The following is an 18,466-nucleotide window of genomic DNA, read 5'->3' on the forward strand; positions in this document are numbered from 1 at the left end:
ACTGACTGCCAGGCTGCTGTCCTTGCACTCAGGGATGTAGGTTTCACCAGCTTTTTCACTGATCCTTCCCAGAAAGCTTTCAAATCTGCTCTCAGAATCAGACTTTTAGACCTAAAGAACTTGAACCAGCTTCACCGTTACTCGGGATGAGTGAGGTCAGTTTGGAAACATTTGGAAAGCCCAGACTGAGGACATTTCATGAGTGTCTGCATTGCTCTTACATCTGTCACAGGCCCCCAGAACAGCACTTGCACATGCTGGGAGGCTTCACAGCACAGCACACCTCTCGCTGGCCTCGGTGGGCTGAGCCTGATACACAAACATGCACACATGCTTCTCCACACTGTGCTTAGAGGGCCACGCAACCTACTCATTTCTGCTATTATAAATCTAGAAAAACTTAGCTGCAACCCAAGGAGACGGCTCTGGAGTCACAACACAGCTAGGAACAGGATTATATCAATGTTCCCAGGTAGCATTCTTTAAACCACCAGTACTGCTTGCATGTAAATCTGCTTTCCCTTTTGAGTCTGTTAAATCTGCTTATGGGCAGTAGATATCTAGCCACAGCTGAACTGAGGACACAGGGATGTTAATGTACCCATGACAGGCACCCAAGACTCGTGCAGCAAGTTCCAGGCTTCAGAAGACACCAGAACACCAGCCTGGACTCAGCTTTTGAACTCATAAACAGCCTTCACCATTACAACTTACTTCAGCAAAACACCACGCCTGAAACCATCAAATTCTACGGTATATGAAGCAACACGCAACAATTTCCTCCCCCTGGCTCTAAGCCTTGTGTGCCAGAGGCTCTGCAGGCGAGGTGAGGGGAAGAGCACCCAGCCCGCTGTCTGCAGGGCATTGCCTTCAGGATCAGGGCCATTGCCTTCAGGAGCAGGGCATTGCCTTCAGGAGCAGGGCCATTGCCTTCAGGGAGCAGGGCATTGCCTTCAGGGAGCAGGGCCATTGCCTTCAGGATCAGGGCCATTGCCTTCAGGGAGCAGGCCATTGCCTTCAGGGAGCAGGCCATTGCCTTCAGGAGCAGGGCCATAGGGAGCAGGCCATTGCCTTCAGGGAGCAGGGCTATTGCCTTCAGGATCAGGGCCATTGCCTTCAGGAGCAGGGCTATTGCCTTCAGGAGCAGGGCCATTGCCTTCAGGGAGCAGGGCATTGCCTTCAGGGAGCAGGGCATTGCCTTCAGGAGCAGGGCCACTGCCTTCAGGGAGCAGGGCCATTGCCTTCAGGGAGCAGGGCATTGCCTTCAGGGAGCAGAGCCACTGCCTTCAGGGAGCAGGGCCACTGCCTTCAGGGAGCAGGGATTGCCTTCAGGAGCAGGGCCGTTGCCTTCAGGATCAGGGCCATTGCCTTCAGGGAGCAGGGCATTGCCTTCAGGGAGCAGGGCCATTGCCTTCAGGGAGCAGGGCATTGCCTTCAGGGAGCAGGGCATTGCCTTCAGGGAGCAGGGCCACTGCCTTCAGGGAGCAGGGCATTGCCTTCAGGAGCAGGGTTATTGCGTTCAGGGAGCAGGGCATTGCCTTCAGGGAGCAGGGCCATTGCCTTCAGGAGCAGGGCCATTGCCTTCAGGGAGCAGGGCCATTGCCTTCAGGATCAGGGCCACTGCCTTCAGGAGCAGGGCCATTGCCTTCAGGGAGCAGGGCATTGCCTTCAGGGAGCAGGGCCGTTGTCTTCAGGGAGCAGGGCCATTGCCTTCAGGAGCAGGGCCACTGCCTTCAGGGAGCAGGGCATTGCCTTCAGGGAGCAGGGCCATTGCCTTCAGGAGCAGGGCCATTGCCTTCAGGAGCAGGGCATTGCCTTCAGGGAGCAGGGCATTGCCTTCAGGGAGCAGGGCTATTGCCTTCAGGGAGCAGGCCATTGCCTTCAGGGAGCAGGGCCACTGCCTTCAGGGAGCAGGGCATTGCCTTCAGGGAGCAGGGCTATTGCCTTCAGGAGCAGGGCCATTGCCTTCAGGGAGCAGGGCATTGCCTTCAGGGAGCAGGGCCATTGCCTTCAGGAGCAGGGCCATTGCCTTCAGGGAGCAGGGCCACTGCCTTCAGGGAGCAGGGCATTGCCTTCAGGGAGCAGGGCCACTGCCTTCAGGGAGTAGGGATTGCCTTCAGGAGCAGGGCTATTGCCTTCAGGATCAGGGCCATTGCCTTCAGGGAGCAGGGCCACTGCCTTCAGGGAGTAGGGATTGCCTTCAGGAGCAGGGCCATTGCCTTCAGGAGCAGGGCCATTGCCTTCAGGGAGCAGGGCCATTGCCTTCAGGGAGCAGGGCATTGCCTTCAGGGAGCAGGGCCATTGCCTTCAGGATCAGGGCCATTGCCTTCAGGGAGCAGGGCATTGCCTTCAGAGAGCAGGGCCACTGCCTTCAGGGAGCAGGGATTGCCTTCAGGGAGCAGGGCATTGCCTTCAGGATCAGGGCCATTGCCTTCAGGGAGCAGGGCATTGCCTTCAGGGAGCAGGGCCACTGCCTTCAGGGAGCAGGGATTGCCTTCAGGGAGCAGGGCTGTTGCCTTCAGGAGCAGGGCCGTTGCCTTCAGGGAGCAGGGCATTGCCTTCAGGGAGCAGGGCCACTGCCTTCAGGGAGCAGGGATTGCCTTCAGGAGCAGGGCTATTGCCTTCAGGATCAGGGCCATTGCCTTCAGGAGCAGGGCCATTGCCTTCAGGGAGCAGGGCCATTGCCTTCAGGGAGCAGGGCATTGCCTTCAGGGAGCAGGGCCATTGCCTTCAGGATCAGGGCCATTGCCTTCAGGGAGCAGGGCATTGCCTTCAGAGAGCAGGGCCACTGCCTTCAGGGAGCAGGGATTGCCTTCAGGGAGCAGGGCCATTGCCTTCAGGGAGCAGGGCATTGCCTTCAGAGAGCAGGGCCACTGCCTTCAGGGAGCAGGGATTGCCTTCAGGGAGCAGGGCTATTGCCTTCAGGAGCAGGGCCATTGCCTTCAGGCTCAGCTGCCCTGCACAGGCACGGTGGCAGGCTGCCACGCTGCTGCATGCAGTTAAACAAACTGCACAGTAAAGGTAGGCACCGTTGCACACCACCATCAACAAAACACCTCCCGGCAGACCGTAAATACCTAGCAGAGCTTCCCCTAAGGCTCAGGGCCCTACCTGTACTTGTTAACTTTTTGTTGGCTTTTCAGTATCTTCAGCAGCACACAGCTTCCCTGCCTGGACACCACAGTGAGCGTTAGTAACTGTAAATCAAACAGCGCCATCGGAGCACAGCGAGGCCTTCGCACACCCCCACATCCGTGTCCACGTGACACACTGCAGGTATGACACGAATTTGGGAATGTTTTGAGATGCAATACTGTGGGTACCATACTGGTCTTTCTGCTCAACAGCTAGCTCCGCCAGCGGGGGATTAGCATCCCAAAATTTTTCTTTGGTGAAGGAAGCTGATGCAACCTGTACATGGCTCCTCCCAGACGTAACTGTAGGAAACTTAATCATAAATCTGGATGTTCAGTGTGCATTTGCAATAGTCAGCTAGTTTTTCTATTTTAAACCTTTCTATAATGCACAGCATACGTTTCACAATTTTATTTCTTTCTCCTGTTTCTAGTAATTGAAGATTTAACTACTAAAATCTGTGCTTACAATGAAGTTCTAGGAAAACAGCGTAATTTAAAAAGAGATACGTATTTCCTTTATTAATATGGTTTGATTTATGGATTTGCAAACTTACCACTTCAGCCTGAACTCATAAAGCAGAAAAATTAAAATTAAGTTGACAGTGCTTTAGGATGAATTACAGATACTTTTTTTGGCTGCTGACAGTTATTTCCTTCGGGATATTCTTCTGGCTGAGAAGCTGTAAACAAGTCTCACAGCAGCAGAAATAGAAATGATGGCAAACAACTAAAAGAATTAGATCAGCTACAATAATCATCATTCTGATGCTGAATTTGGATCCTTTGGGTCTAAACCAAATATGTTTTAGAGTCATATTTATTTCATAATCTGTATTTGTCAAATCACTTATCCATGGTGAATCTATCCATTTCTGTGTCTGCTCTCCAAGAATCACTCTGGTCCCATCATGAGAAAAATAGAACACTTTTTAAAATCACCATAAAACTCTTTATTTAAAGTAAAATCTCCAAGAGGGGAACTTTAGTCTTCCATTTTAGTTACCATATAAAGTAGCTTTCTCTAGTATTTTTTTCCACAACTTCTTACAGTACTGACTTGTTAAAAATTGTATCACTATTTATATTACCTGGAGGCCAGACTACATGGAGCTGTTCACGTCTGTTAGACCATTTACCCGAGAGACCACCTAGAACACAAGCACCACCAATGGAAGGATTAGTGAGCAGGATGCAACACTCATTTCTAGCCTGGAGCGGCCACAGTTGACTGCAACAATGTCTGGCCACTGGACGTGTGCTTCTCCACATGAAAGTCAGGGTAAGTGGAAAAAAATCCAGCATTTTCCAACTCCGTAACTGCTTTGCAGGGCACATGACGCTCCTTTCTGCTATGGTGATTCACACGATTATGTAGCTCGTGCAAGCAGTTACTGAACATGCAAACAAGGAAGTGGATGTTAAAAATCATTGTATTATTAAACAAGGAATCATATCTAATTTAATCAAGACATAAATACAACCTTAATAGTAAGCAAACGTCAGGTGATATCAGTTGTATCTTTCCCATTGTCAGAGTGCTTTAAAACCCTTCTCTTTTATGCACAGTATGTCTCTCTCAAATAGGAAAAGCTTTGTTCGGATGGTGAATGAAGCAAAGTTCAAAGGACTTGACCAAAGAATATCAGCAAGTCAGTAAACTCAAAATGCATGCTATCAAAAAAATCCTTAAGGAAATCTCTCACAGGGGTTGTGGTTTTGCATATAGGTTGCAGGAATCTAATGGGCATAGAGTTGAAATTATGACCCAGCTGGCTGACTGTTCTACCTTCAGGCTTGCCCTGCAGCCTGCATAAAGGATGTGGAAATGTTCTTGGAGCTTCATGCAGTTATGCCTGAGCTGTCCTAACAACTGAAAAGATGCTTCCAAAGAAACAAGCAAATGATGATCCAGGTATTAACAGCATGCATATGTTGCCTTCTCATGGTATTGCCATCACATAGTTTTTAACAACTTCAGACTTTACAGAAAACAGTGTTTGCATTGCCATTATAAAATTTCTTACTTTTAAACCCTCCAGATTACAAAGGAACTATTTCAGAGAGCAAACAATAGAGTATTTAGAAGTAGGAAGCAAACATTTTTTTTAAATAATTTTGGGGAAAATAAAAGCCTTCGAGGATTTTGAGTAAGGCACATTCCTCCTTTGTGACCATGCGGAACTTAAAGGAACTTTTACCAACTTCAACAATAGCTACATTTGAATGGTAAGCTGTGGGACCTCACAAAATCCCAGGCAAGGAGTTTCCCCTTACTTTAGAAAGCTGCACATTTTAGACAGACTTTTCCATGCCACTGTACTTTGTGCTGTCATTTACATGGGTGAAGTAAAGACTAGTAGCAATCCAACTGCTCACTTCGAACTGAAAAACTGCACAAGATACAGCGACACAGAAAATCACCCCTTGATTTCTGAAGAGTTAAATTGCATCTGCAAATGGTGTCAAGTTCCACTTGGAGTAAGCTCTGGTGTCTAGTGCATTTCTGCCACTGGTTATTCTTTCTTAAACTTTCTGTTTCTTCAGGAAAGACATACTGGCATTCTAGCTGTTAATGAAGGAAGGGAACACTCCTGAAAGGCTTAGTCACTTTTACGTTTTTACATTTACTGATGCCATGAAGGAGGGACAGAATCCTTCAGTTAACACAATTCCAAATTGAAGGGGGAGGAGAAGGTGGAGAAAGATTATATAAAATGGATTTATGTTGCTTTTACCACTGAATTGTTTTCAGTGTAATGTCACGTTCCTAGTGTGGGGGATTCTGCATGTGTCATGATTCTACAGATGTTCTTGCACACCACACGCAGCTGCACTATTTGTCATGGGCAAATTTAATAGCAAGATGCTTGCTATGTGTTCCCTCTATTCTTAGTCCATAAAAAACACTGAGGGGGGAAAAAATCCACTGCCTGATAGCTTGCTTGTTTCCTTTCTTTATTCAGCCTTTTAAAACACTTTAAAAACAAATTCTGGAAACACCATCTTTTGTACTAAATTCTGTGCCATCTGCAATTACAGCTCCGTTACCTTTGATAGAATGATTTGTCAACTGTGTTCTTACTAACATTTATAATGCTAATTAAATAATTTTAAGTACCTGAAGAGGTATATTCCTAACAGCAGGGGGTTCTTCAAGAGCCTGATCCTTCAAAAGGAAGAATACTTTCCGCTAAGTCCTGCATATCCTCTGTCTTGTTGACTGCAGAAGAAACTCAGGAGCACTCCATACTGGGATATGGCAGAGCCAAGTGCTGTCAGAAATGCTGCAAACTCAAAAGAGCTCTGCTACTCTCCTAATTTTCAAATTGTGGATCTTCTTTAGAAGTATTCTCCTTATTAAACTTCATTGGTCCAAGGCCAGTGTGTTATTCAGCTCTTCAGAGGGGACCATACCCTTGGATTCCAGCTTCTTATAGATGTATCCAGGAAGCAGAACAAGCTTTTGCAAAATTAAAAAACAAAATACCCTGCATTTTTCTCTTGAAAGGCCTATAATGTGCTGAAGCATGGGCTGCCTGATTAGTGGCAAAAGAGGCAACTGAAGAACTGGCAGTGCAAGGAGAAATTTGGACTTCAGAGGAGGGAAACTGAAAGCTGAAGTAGGTGCACATCCAATTACACTGAACAGGATAAAACTCAAGAAGAGGGTACAGCTGTAGAACAAGTTAAAAGTCTTACACTACCAGTAATTATATGAACAAAAATAGATGTTATAAATGAAAAGTATGAATTTAATTACCATTATCTCCTACAGTACAAGAAAGACATTAACCTACTGGCACTAATCCAGTGCTGGCTGGAGCAGGTAGCATGCGAGGAGAGGCTGAGGGAGCTGCGATTCTTCAGCCTTGAAAAGGCCAGGAGGGTAGGGGGATTTATTGCTGTCTAAAAATACTTTGTAAGAGGCTACAGAGAAGACAGAGCCAGGTTTTTCTCAGAGGTGCACAAGGGCAGGAAAGAGGCAACGAGAAGTCTGAGCAGGGATCAGAAAAAATTCCTACTATGAGGGTGGTGAAATATTGGTGGAGGAGCCCTGGGAGCTTGTGCCACTCTCAAAGTGAGGTTCCCCCAGATGGGGAGGTCTGTACATCCTTCTCATTGAGAGTGACCATGCTCAACAGATCACCAAGATACGAATGCCTACACTTGTAACACTAAAATATACATATGTTTACAAGTATGGTTGAAATTTTGAGTGCTTATTAAACATAGAAGCAACAATGGATCAACAAGGTATAATTTTTTTGCCATGGAAAATCGTATTTTTTACATCTATGCACCGTTTGTGTACTATTGTATTGGAAGTATTTTAAAACATCTTGAACCTAGCACGTGGTGGAAACACTGCATATATGTAAGATAGGTAGTTATGTATCAAGCTGATGGAAAAGTTCTTTTTGTTACTGAGAAGCGGATCAGATAATTTTGGAAGTGTGTGTTTCTGATATTAAAGATCTGCATCTGTGAACACAGACTGTCAAAGAAAATGGAATATTCCAGTGAGTCTTTTCAGAAGAATGCCAGCAAATAGCATTGAAGTATGCAATAGATATGTGAAGATATTAGTTTCTACTCTTCAGATGATTGCTTAGTTCAAAAGTTAACCAGATGTGACTATGACATTTCTCCTTCTGTTTCTAATCAATCTCTAATCATATATATGGGATCTAGTTGTGTTTGTGTACAGACCCAGTTCCAGAAATTGTTGTGCATTACCTCGTGTAAAACCTGCCTGATTTTGTGTGTGTGTGAGTGAGACGTATCTTAGATTCAAGCATGTGATCTTAATTACACTATACCCGTATAGGTTACACTATGTCTCCTACAGCTACAGGAATTTTTAACTTAGCTCTACAACCTATAGCTCTCATTTTAATAATCACAGTATTCTTGCTGATTGTACAGTCATATTGGCAATGAAAACCAGATGCTTCTTGTTAGCTGGTCTCCTGATGGCAATGAAGAAAACCGAGTCAATCAGACCTATATACATTGTCCTGATTCACGACAAGACAGGAAAGTGTGAATGCTTCCAAGTTCTGCTGCTCAGTCATGATTCTGCAGCCATAGGAGGGTTTGCAAACCCTTGCTGAACTCTGCAATTTACAGACTATCCAAAGGGACTTTATAGCCCAGTAAATGTGACTTTGCCATTATTACTAAAAAGTAACAAGGTTTGTCTTCACATGACAGTGTCAGCCATTCCCTGGGTTTGTCTGGGGCTAAATAGATATTAACTTGTTTCAGCTGCGATAGCAATTGTCCAGCTGTGAGGTACTCTTCACTAGATTTAGTTCAGTTTAACTCTGATTTATAGGAATAACAAATTGTTATTCATTGTGGATGGAACTACCTATAGCTCTAGAATAAGTCACAGGGAAGAATACAGACACAGATGACACAAATCAGTCATTTAATCACAGTAAACTGATAAGTGTTAAGAAAACATATAAAACTAAATCCAAGCAGACACCAGACTGAGGAGGAAGACATCCCCTCCCATGAGTATCACACTCCTCCTGGTGATGACTCATCATAATACTCCCCCATTCCTTTTGAGAAATGCCAAAGTGTCAATCTTAAGACCCCAAAGGAGCACTGGAGGAGTAAGCACAACACTAGAGAACAGGGAAAATTTTGTGTAGCAATTTAACTCTAGTGCTAATGAGGCTTTCCTGTATTAAGTAATACTGACTATTAGACTGTTTAAAACATTAATTGGACTAACAATACATTCTTAGATGCATATATGTTGTGCCTTTTGCCAATAAGACTTTTGAGTGTAATACTACATCTTAACTTTGCCCATATCTTTAAGGACCTGGAAGCTGAAATAAACACCATAAAGATCACTGAAGCTCGCAAGCACTTTTGGCCAGTAGCAGTCAGTGCTGCTGTGCTCTATTTTCTCATGGACAAGCTGAATAAAATCAATCCAGTGAATTAGCTCTCACTCAAGGTTACCACTCAGGAAGAGGTCAGTGTGTTTGCGTGCTGCTGTTTTAATCTAGTGCTACCACTGGCTTACAACTTTCTTTCTCTCCTGTCACAGGCTTTTACTGTTGTACTTCACAGGGCAGTGCAGTGAGCAAAACCCTCTGACAACGTGAGGCTGAGTGTAAAGAACCTGACCGCCTGCGATACACCCTCAGCTATCATTTACATCGGTCTGTTTGGAAGGAAAAAGCTTACTTGCACAGCCCAGTCAGCCTCCCTGGTACAGTAGGAGCCCTGCATGAGCTCCCATTTATGACTCCGTGTGTGGGTACCTGTACGTGTGGCCATGCAGCCATGGAACAGCCCTTTGCCTAATGATTTTCAGGTCTCACTTGCATGCCTTCCTGCTTTGCCACACTGGGAGGGAATAGGGATAGGTCTGTGTACTTCTGCCTGGGTCTCTCTGCTGTAGCTTGAGTCGTTTGTGCTGCAAACCAGCTCTGCTGGGCCACTGGAACCTTCCTCCTCAGGCAATGAATGCCTGTCTGAAACGCTTCCTACACAGTGCACTTGCTCTCAGCCAGGCCAGGCTGCTTTCCCGTTAAGGACAGAAATGCACGACTTCGCAGACGCTGCTGTGGCTGGGGGCACCTCTGCAGGGACAGCCGATTTTCTCTCTCCACTATCCATCCTCATCTCAAACACTGGGAACCGCATCTACTTTCAAAGTAGCTCTTCATGTCCCGGGTGCTGCTGCCACATGTATATATTCTTCCTAGAATGAGCTGAATGTAAAGAGTATTGTATAATGATGTCTCATTTAGCTTAAAATGCCATCTTTTCCTTCACTGCATTTTGCCTGTGAGAAGTATGCTGAGTCTTGTGCAGCTGTGTTCTTGCTCTTATTCGGCACAGATCTCTTCTAAGTTTTGCACCCGTACCACGAGTTTCCTTCTTCCCTTTGAAAAGAGTGATAAATGGGTACAGAGCAGAGGAGCCCAAAGCCTGCACAGATGTGAGTCAGGACTAGGATGAAAATACTAACCTAATAAAAGAGGCTTCTTTGGCTTCCAGTGCATGTGCTGTGAGCCGGAAAGTGAAATCCCAAACAGAGAAGGGAAAGGGAGGACAAAGAAATTCAGATTCAGCTGATGACCTGACTTCTTTTCAGAGCACAAAGTATCTACTGTACTGAACCATAAATCAGCTAACCAGTGAAATCCTGCCCCGTCACCGTGAGGTCATCTGGAAGTCACCTAACGAGCACCTTGCATAAGGACATGCACAATGGCTGACTCCAGCGAGGCGCCAAGCACCTTCCACTCCGGTTGAGGTTGGGATGCTCAGAACGTTCACCACCACGCGTGGCTGGGCCCTGCCTTTGATACATTTCTGAGCGAGCTGTGTAAACAAAACACAGTCCTCACCTGGAAAAAACACAATATATTTATTATCTAAAAATTAACTGGGGTTAAACCAATTGCTAGTGTCATGCACGCCAACCTTTAGAACAGATAAATCATGGATGTCTATAGGGAGTTCCCTTGGATCATTTGATCAAATTATGCTCTTAAAAGTGTGCTTCAGAAGTGTCATCCTGGTGTAGGAGGAAAAGAAAGAAAAGAAGGCAATGAAATTAATGGAAATTTGGAGAAACGAAATGTTGTCTCATGTATTTTGACAATGTAGACAGCAGTAGGTTTCCCAGACAGATCAGCTTCAGATTTCAGATACAGTTTAAGCGATATTTGACTTGCTCAAGATAAGCTAGTTGAAAGCACAAGCTACTTACTAGCCATTTTCTAGGCTTCGCCCTCTTGAGCCATTTTACAAGGTTTATAATTTTCATTATAATGCTTCTGGCCATGCTCCTCTCAGGCTTGAGGTCCTTCACCAGTCCCTGGGAGGAAAGCTGGGGTCTGACAACATGGTCAATTTCTGGCCATAGAAGTGCCTTAAGTAACAAGGTAAGCAGGCAGCTGCAGCAAAGGGAGAAAAGATGAGAAGATGAAGAAATGAGAGACGGCTAAAATAATCAGGTATAGACAGCAAAAGGAAAGAGCACTGGAAAGCCTGAAGGGCTGGGACAGAGAAATCCCACGGCACCTATTGTTTAATTGTTACCTTGCTTTGCAAACAGCACGTAGGCACCTTTCCTTCACTGGCATCTGGTGCTGCACCCCATTACTTTCAACAATAAGACATCAGGCATGGCCGGGCATAACTGAGGGACCCACGGGGTCTTCGGCACCTGCAGTGTCTCATTGGTATTTTGGACCTTTGTTGTGGTTTACCCCCATCCAGCAACTAAGCACCACACAGCTGCTCGCTCACTCCCCCCAGCAGGATGGGGGGAAAAGAACTGGAAGGGTAGAAGTGAGAAAACTTGTGGGTTAAGTTAAGAACAGTTTAATAACGTAAATAAAATAAAATCAAATAATAATAACAACAATAATAATACATTTTAATGAAAAGGCAAATAAAAAACAAACACAAAAAAAAAGAAGAAATAAAATGCAGGACAGACAAGTGATGCAAATGTAGAACAACTGCTCACCACTAACCGACCAATGTCCAGCGAGTGCCTGAGCTGCGGCCAACGTTTCTCCTAGCTTACACGCCGAGCACGATGCCATATGGTATGGAATATCCCTTTGGTCACTGGGTTCAGCTGTCCCGGCTGTGTCCCCTCCCAGCCTGCTCGCTGGTGGGGTGGGGTGAGGAGCAGAAAAGCCCTTGACTCTGGGTAAGCCCTGCTCAGCAATAACTAAAGCATCTCTGTATTATCAACACTGTTTCCAGCACAGATCCAAAACACAGCCTGTACCAGCTACTGTGGAGAAAATTAACTCTATCCCAACCAAAACCAGCACAATCTTTAACCAAGTTTGCTGGCCTGGAAGGTGTTTGGTGGTTTGGTGGTGCTGTGCTTTTTATTTGTGAAAAGTTTGACTGTGAAGCCTAAGAAACATTTTTACAGATTCTTTTGAAACAAGCTCATACTTTAATACTGACTGTCTAGCCTCACACAACACACTGTGACTTGATTTTGCCTTATTGTAATGATGTATTACAGCACCAAGTAATAGAGATCGGTGCACTGAATTCAGGTTGGAGAATCTAAACATCCATCCTCTTGTCTGATTTTTCTAAATCTTGTTCTGACCCAAGCACCTAAACATCCTTAGTCTGGTCATGTTCCACACCTTGACCATATGGTCCTCTACCAGAGAATAGAATAATTCTAGGCAATTAAGGCACTTGCCCATATCCATTTCATCTGCTGATCTTTGGAGGTGCAAACAAAACACTGGATGGGGAAGACTTGCTAATGTTGATAGTGCTTTAGATCACTTGATAATCTTTTTCCTGTGTTAGTTATTACTGAATGGAAATCAAATGCATGCATGTTAGGACTAGGAACAGATGGCACTTCTGTTCTGTGAGGAAGAAATAGGGGCAAAGGGGCAGCAAAGTTGAACCTCCCCCCTTCCCTGTCTTACCAGGATTCATTGTGTTGCCCTCCTGTTACAGTTGGCTGTGGCTCTTTCTTGTTATAAAGAGATGTCAGAAGTTAGAGAGAGACAGACGATAACCTTAAATCCTTTACTATGTTTTACCAGGATCCTGGAAAAAAAAATAAAAAAATAAAAGCCAGCTGAGGGAGTTGGAAAATGTCAGTGAGGCATTACACAAAGAACTTGATACATTTGTTGACCTATCTTCTGCCTCCACCCTTCTCCTCTAAGACGGATTTAGTAGTAGTGGGCGCCTAGTGCTGTGAGTGCTTTCTTAAAAATAATTTAGATGCTATTGTCTGTCTGCCACTTGGAAAACATAGCTGTTTCAATGAGCCCCTGCTGAAACGGGAAAGAGGGTTTATTGAAATGCCTCCAAAAATGCACCAGAATTTCATTCGTTTTTCTTGCCGGCTGAAACCCGCCTTGTTCTTGCCTTTACAGTCCTTTGTTTTATTTTTTAAATTGTACTATTGTATTCAGGGTCTTTTCATTCATATCCCCTATTTCACGAATGGTGTGTGTGTGGTATTAAGAGCCGAAGGCAGAGATGAGAGGAGAAGTGTTTTGAACTGACTAATTTGCAGGCAAGAAATAAAGCTCTTGTAAGGTGGTCCCAGGGGTATCTTCGCCGTGAACACTATTTGAAATGACATGTAATCTGGTACATTTCAAAGGCAAAACATTTCCTATTCTAAAGTATCTTCATGAGCCAGGGTTGGTTTACCTGTTCCCAGAGAATAATAAACTCCGCCAGGGACAGGGAAACTCCTTCCCTCCCCTCTCAAAATGCCTGTTCTTTTTCGAAAGGGCATTTGCAGCCAAGTTTATTTCTGTCCTATCTTCTGCTGCTCTGATGGCTTAAAACTCAGTGCTCGCTACCAATACATAGCTGAATGCACCTCTGGATTAAATAGCAAGTAACAGAACACAGCACATCCCTGTACAATGTGATAAATAATGGTGTAGAGCTCCCTTTTTGGGGTTTTTTTGCAACAGTAGAAAATTTAAGATCTGGTTCTTAGAGACTTTAAAATTTTAAGCATTTCACTATCTATCTTTGATCTGGCAATTTCTTAATATAACCTGTTCCTCTTCTAGAGAAATCTGAGTTCAACTGACCTTGGAATACTGTATTAATACTCCTTCTCAGCACAATTCAGTGTTTCTAGCCTTGTTGACACACTAAAAGCCTTACGCACAAAAGTCCACATTTAATTTGTGAAGGCAGACATCTCAGAAAAGCCTGACATGTAGAATTTTGTCCATATTTTGGTGAAGGCTTAGCTGGTCTTGCAAGCTGACACACTTAATCATCATCTGTGAACGGAATCATGCGCTACGAGGAATGTTTCTATATGTGTATGATTTAAACTTATGATACCCAGAGTCTGTATTGCATGGTTTTAAAAGCCTTAAAAATCTTCTAAATGGAGAAATTGGCCACAAATAAAATTCAAAGCCTATGCAAAAATGAACACTGATAAATATTACAAATCTTTTCTATTAATTTCACAGCTGTTCTGTCCTAAAGCTTTTAGTTACAGAAAACGAAACTGATGCTTTGTGAACTCTGAATTTACATCGACCACTGTGTCATCAGTTACTTGATTTTTGCCTCTGACTCCGCATGGAAAGAAATCAGGGTACAGTGTGTCTATAATAATGATCCCACACAGGCTTTTAAAAATCAAAAACTTTAGTTACATTGATTTTCAAAACCCATGTGCTTGTGCTCCAACGTACTGGCTCTACAGAGTATTTATTCAAGTGTGAACAAAGATGAATAATTTTTTTTACCTGGACGGAGATACTGAAGGCCCCTGGAAAGGACAAGCAGAAGCAATGGAGTCGGAATGTCCAGAAAAGAGACATTTCTAAAAGAATTTCTAAAAATAAAAGCAAAAAGTTATCTCCCAAACCCAATAATTATGTGAGACAGCAGATCGGCTGGGATGACTTGTGCTGTCAGTTTGCATTACTAGCCTCAGCCCTTTGAAGGACAGATTTTGCACTGTGAGTGACCCTAACGTGTGTTGTACTTGGATCTCTACCAAACAGAAGTCATGATAAAATATTATGCCCCATAGATGGGTCTTACACCTTACCTGTTGTTTTCCCCGAGGCTCTGTCAACTGTAATTCTTAATTTATGGGAACTTTGCACAAATGTAACTTGGAACAAAATGTGGCCACTGTCCACAAAAACTTTCAAAGAAGGTAGTGCTGTTCCCCAGTCGTGTTTATCTCCTGGACTGGTCCTCTTGTCGATTCTGACCCGTCAGTCCAGACTAGACCCTATTACTAACAATCATAAGAAAACACATCATTTACTATGAAATAAAATAATTTTTTACCAAATTAGTTAGCAGTACCACTGGTCTTAGATATTCTGCCTACCACAACCAGAGAAATAAATGAGGCCCTTCCACGACTGCCGAGTGCTGGCACATGTTAACCCACAGACGGCATTACATCTGGAACACATACTATCTGATGAAAGTTACAGTGCTTGACTCAGGCAGCTGCCTGGGTGAATGGTGGCTGCTTTCTGAAATAAGAGGTAGCTGTGTGCTCTTCTGCATTTTTACTAGTGCAAGTCATCAGCTTTGTATAAGGATACTTGAGCAACAGATTTGACGCTACTGCCTAGATACGCTGAAAACTTACCAACCCTCCTCTGACCAAACTACCTCCTAGTGCCAGTGTGAGGACTTCTGTTGAGTCCTTTGTATTTACTGCCTGCGTGTAATGCTGCCTTTAGTGAGACATTAATTTAATTTCTTATTTTTTCTTTAGATACATTTCTAACATATCCACTTCTGCATTCATTGAAATATTTATATAGGCAATAGGTAGGAATCCATTAGCAGGAATCAATTGTTCCACTTTTAGACAGCAGCATTTTGCTAATACGGAATACTACCCAGAGAGCAACACAATATCTGAGCTCAGATGATCTATTGAAACTATATTTTTGTGGGCTGGTTTTTTACTTTGGTGACTCACGTGATGTGGTGCCCTTTAAACACTGTGTGTATAACACATGCTTGTTTGAACACTTCATTATTTGGCTCGAAGTAGTACAGTATATTGTTCTGTTTAGGGAACAAGTTTGAATTTACCATTGACTCAGGAGAACTTCACAATGTATCATTGGGTCAAGGACAGGAAGCTGTAGCAGAAATAGCTATGGAAAAGGCATCAAAAGAAGGCCACTGGGTTATACTTCAAGTAAGTCAAAGCTCTTCATTACATCAGTGCTGCATTGCAGTGTTAAAAACTGAAGCTTTTCAAAATAACATGTGCCCAGATGAAAGAGTACTAAATAGTGATTTAAAACTTCCTTTGTCTTCGCCACAAAGGAAGCACATAACTTAATCTGTATATACAAGTATCACTGAATATCACATAAAATACGAACTGCAACTATCTTGTGTGTAGGGAGTCAACTAACGTATTTTCCCAAGCACATGATATCTGATTTACTAATTTATCATCCATTAAAAAAAAATCCTTTAGTAAATAAATGTGTAGCAAAAAGAATTGTTATGCTGTATAATCAGATGAATAGATACAAACAGGGAAGATTGCTGTCATTATGCAGTATATTGTGCTAAACAGATGCACCGGATTTTTTTCAAATATTGTGCAATATCAAACTGCTTCCTTATGTCTGGGTTTTTCTTGTATCAATAATATGTTTCGTATTTCAAATCAATAGCTCGCTGGGAGGCCTGTTTTTTCCTCCCTTCTCCCCCCCTCCCTCCCCATCTCTGAATATTTATTTTCTAGCAAAGTAGCTTGACACATTAGAGAAATTACTGAGGAAGCCCAGGGAAGGAAGTCAGCAGGGCAGTGGGGTTTCAGCGTGAGGAACCTGCCCCTTCTACAGAACATCTCATGCCAGGGGAGATTTGGGAAACCTCCTGTTAAAATAACCGAAAAGCCACTACCTGAAATGCTGCCTGATCACCGTGCTGCACTAGTTACATTTGACCAAGCAAGTAAAGCACCAGAGAAATAAAACTTAAAAAATGTGACTACTAAACTTCTCCTTTTAAAGCCACTTACAGCACTGAAGTCACTCAAAGCCTTCACAGGATATGCAGTAATACAGCAGAATGCATTCTATTTCTTAAAGATTTGTTCACATATCCTAAAGCAGAATAACCACACATCTATCAGCATGGAAAAAAAAATCAAACAAGAAATTACTTCTTTTTGGTTTAAAGCATCGCATACAGCTTCTGGTTAAAAACATGCCTGTGTGTACAGGAAACAAAGAATTTGCAGTCACTACAGGTAATTGCTGTAGTGCAGAATAAGAATTTATTTTGGTTTAGTCTAGCTTAGTTTGATTTTTCTTGGAATATGAGACCATGGTTTTTTGTGTCTCTGGAATACCTTTTACATGTTTCCGAGTACCTTGTGCGCCAGAATTAGGTCTTCAGCAGAGGTAAATCAGCCACAGTTTATGTCGGTCCAAAACGTTTGGATCGTACGTAAGAGGACAGAGCGCTTCGGCTGCTAGGCTATCACATTTTCCTCCATACTCTTTAATCTTTGTTTCAGGAGGCTTTTAATGAAAACATATTTTTGTTACTGACTCTCAAGAGATACGTACAAGCACAGGTGGGTATGGGCAGCAGCTGCAGGCTGTGCCCCAAGGCATCGGGTCCCTCTTTGGAGTAAGGACCCGCGCTGGAGCAGCAACCTGGCTGCCAAACAACTCACCGATCACACAAACACCGAAACACTGCTTTTCGGTACCGGCATTCAAGCAGCATGTTCTCAAAACTCTGTGCAAAAATTACCGCGGCGTCTCTTCTGCCCGAAAACCCTCTCCCGGCAGCACCCCGGGAGAGCGGCCCGCCGCGGGGGAGGGATGGAGGGGGGGTGCCCGCCGCGGGGAGGGGAGGGGAGGGGAGGGGAAGGGGGGGGGGAGGGGAAGGGGGGCTGCCCCGCCAACTTCTGCGGGCGGCCCCGCGTCCCGCCCCGCCCGGCGCCGCTGCTGGCGGGGGCGCGCGGGGTGCCTCGGGCCGGGCCCCTCGGGCCGGTGGCCGGGCGCGGCCCTGGGGCTCGGAACCTCCTCGCTCGGAACCTCCTCGCTCCCCCGCGGCAGCGCGGTGCCGTGCCAAGCCGCGGTACCTGCCGGGCGCCCGGGGCCGGGGCCGTGGGCGGCGGGGGGGGGGGGGGGGGGGGCGGGGAGCGGGAAGCGGCCGGGGCAGCGGCGGCGGCGCGTTCCCGGAGCCAGAGCGCCCCCTGCCGGCAGCCGCTCCCGCCGCCGCCCTGGCGGCGCCGCGGGCCGTGGCGGAGGCGCGGGCGGGCGCCGCCCGTTGCGGGCGCCGGCGGGGGGGCACGGGCGGGGGGCGCTCGCAGCGGCGGGCCCGGGCAGCCCTTCCCGCCGGGCCTGCGGCGGCGCTGCCGGCGGAGCGCTCGGAGCCGGGGGGCCGGCCCGGGCGAGAGGCCTGTGCCCTCCGGCGTGGCCCCGGCGGGGGCTGGGGGCCGGCCGGTCCCTGAGGGGGGTTTCCTCTCGCAGACGTTTGGGTTATGGCTGGAGAGGGGCCGCCCGCCGCGCCCCTGCCCGCGGGGAGCTGCCCGGCGCCCCGCCGCACGCCCTGCGGCCCCCGGCACGCAAGCCACCGGGCGCTGCCCGAGTGATGTCCGCAACCCCAGGGCCCCTACGGTGCTGCCCTCGCCGCTCCGCCGGCAGGGCCGGCCCGGGCCCCGGGCAGTGCCAGGCCCGTGGCGCCGGTGGCGGCTGGGCCGGGCGTCGCTACCTGCAGCCCCCGCGGCGCCGGGCGCACGGCCGGGGGGCGCGCATGCCATCAACCGGCACTTCCTCACCCAC

General features: G+C 46.0%; 1 long non-coding RNA gene across 2 annotated transcripts; it reads right to left on the reverse strand.

Moving 5' to 3' along the window:
- Positions 1–6,116: 6,116 nt before the first annotated feature.
- Positions 6,117–16,344, reverse strand: LOC130154450 (uncharacterized). 2 transcript variants are annotated; one of them, XR_008823741.1, is made up of 3 exons: positions 14,722–16,344; positions 11,220–12,722; positions 6,117–11,074 (listed from the first exon to the last, which is right to left on the reverse strand). It is a non-coding gene; the product is annotated as an uncharacterized LOC130154450 (long non-coding RNA). The 2 variants fall into 2 exon arrangements; XR_008823742.1 differs by having other exon boundaries at positions 6,117–10,177; positions 10,308–12,722.
- Positions 16,345–18,466: the final 2,122 nt, after the last annotated feature.

This window comes from Falco biarmicus, chromosome 8, assembly GCF_023638135.1.
Source record: "Falco biarmicus isolate bFalBia1 chromosome 8, bFalBia1.pri, whole genome shotgun sequence".
Lineage (NCBI taxonomy): Eukaryota > Metazoa > Chordata > Aves > Falconiformes > Falconidae > Falco > Falco biarmicus.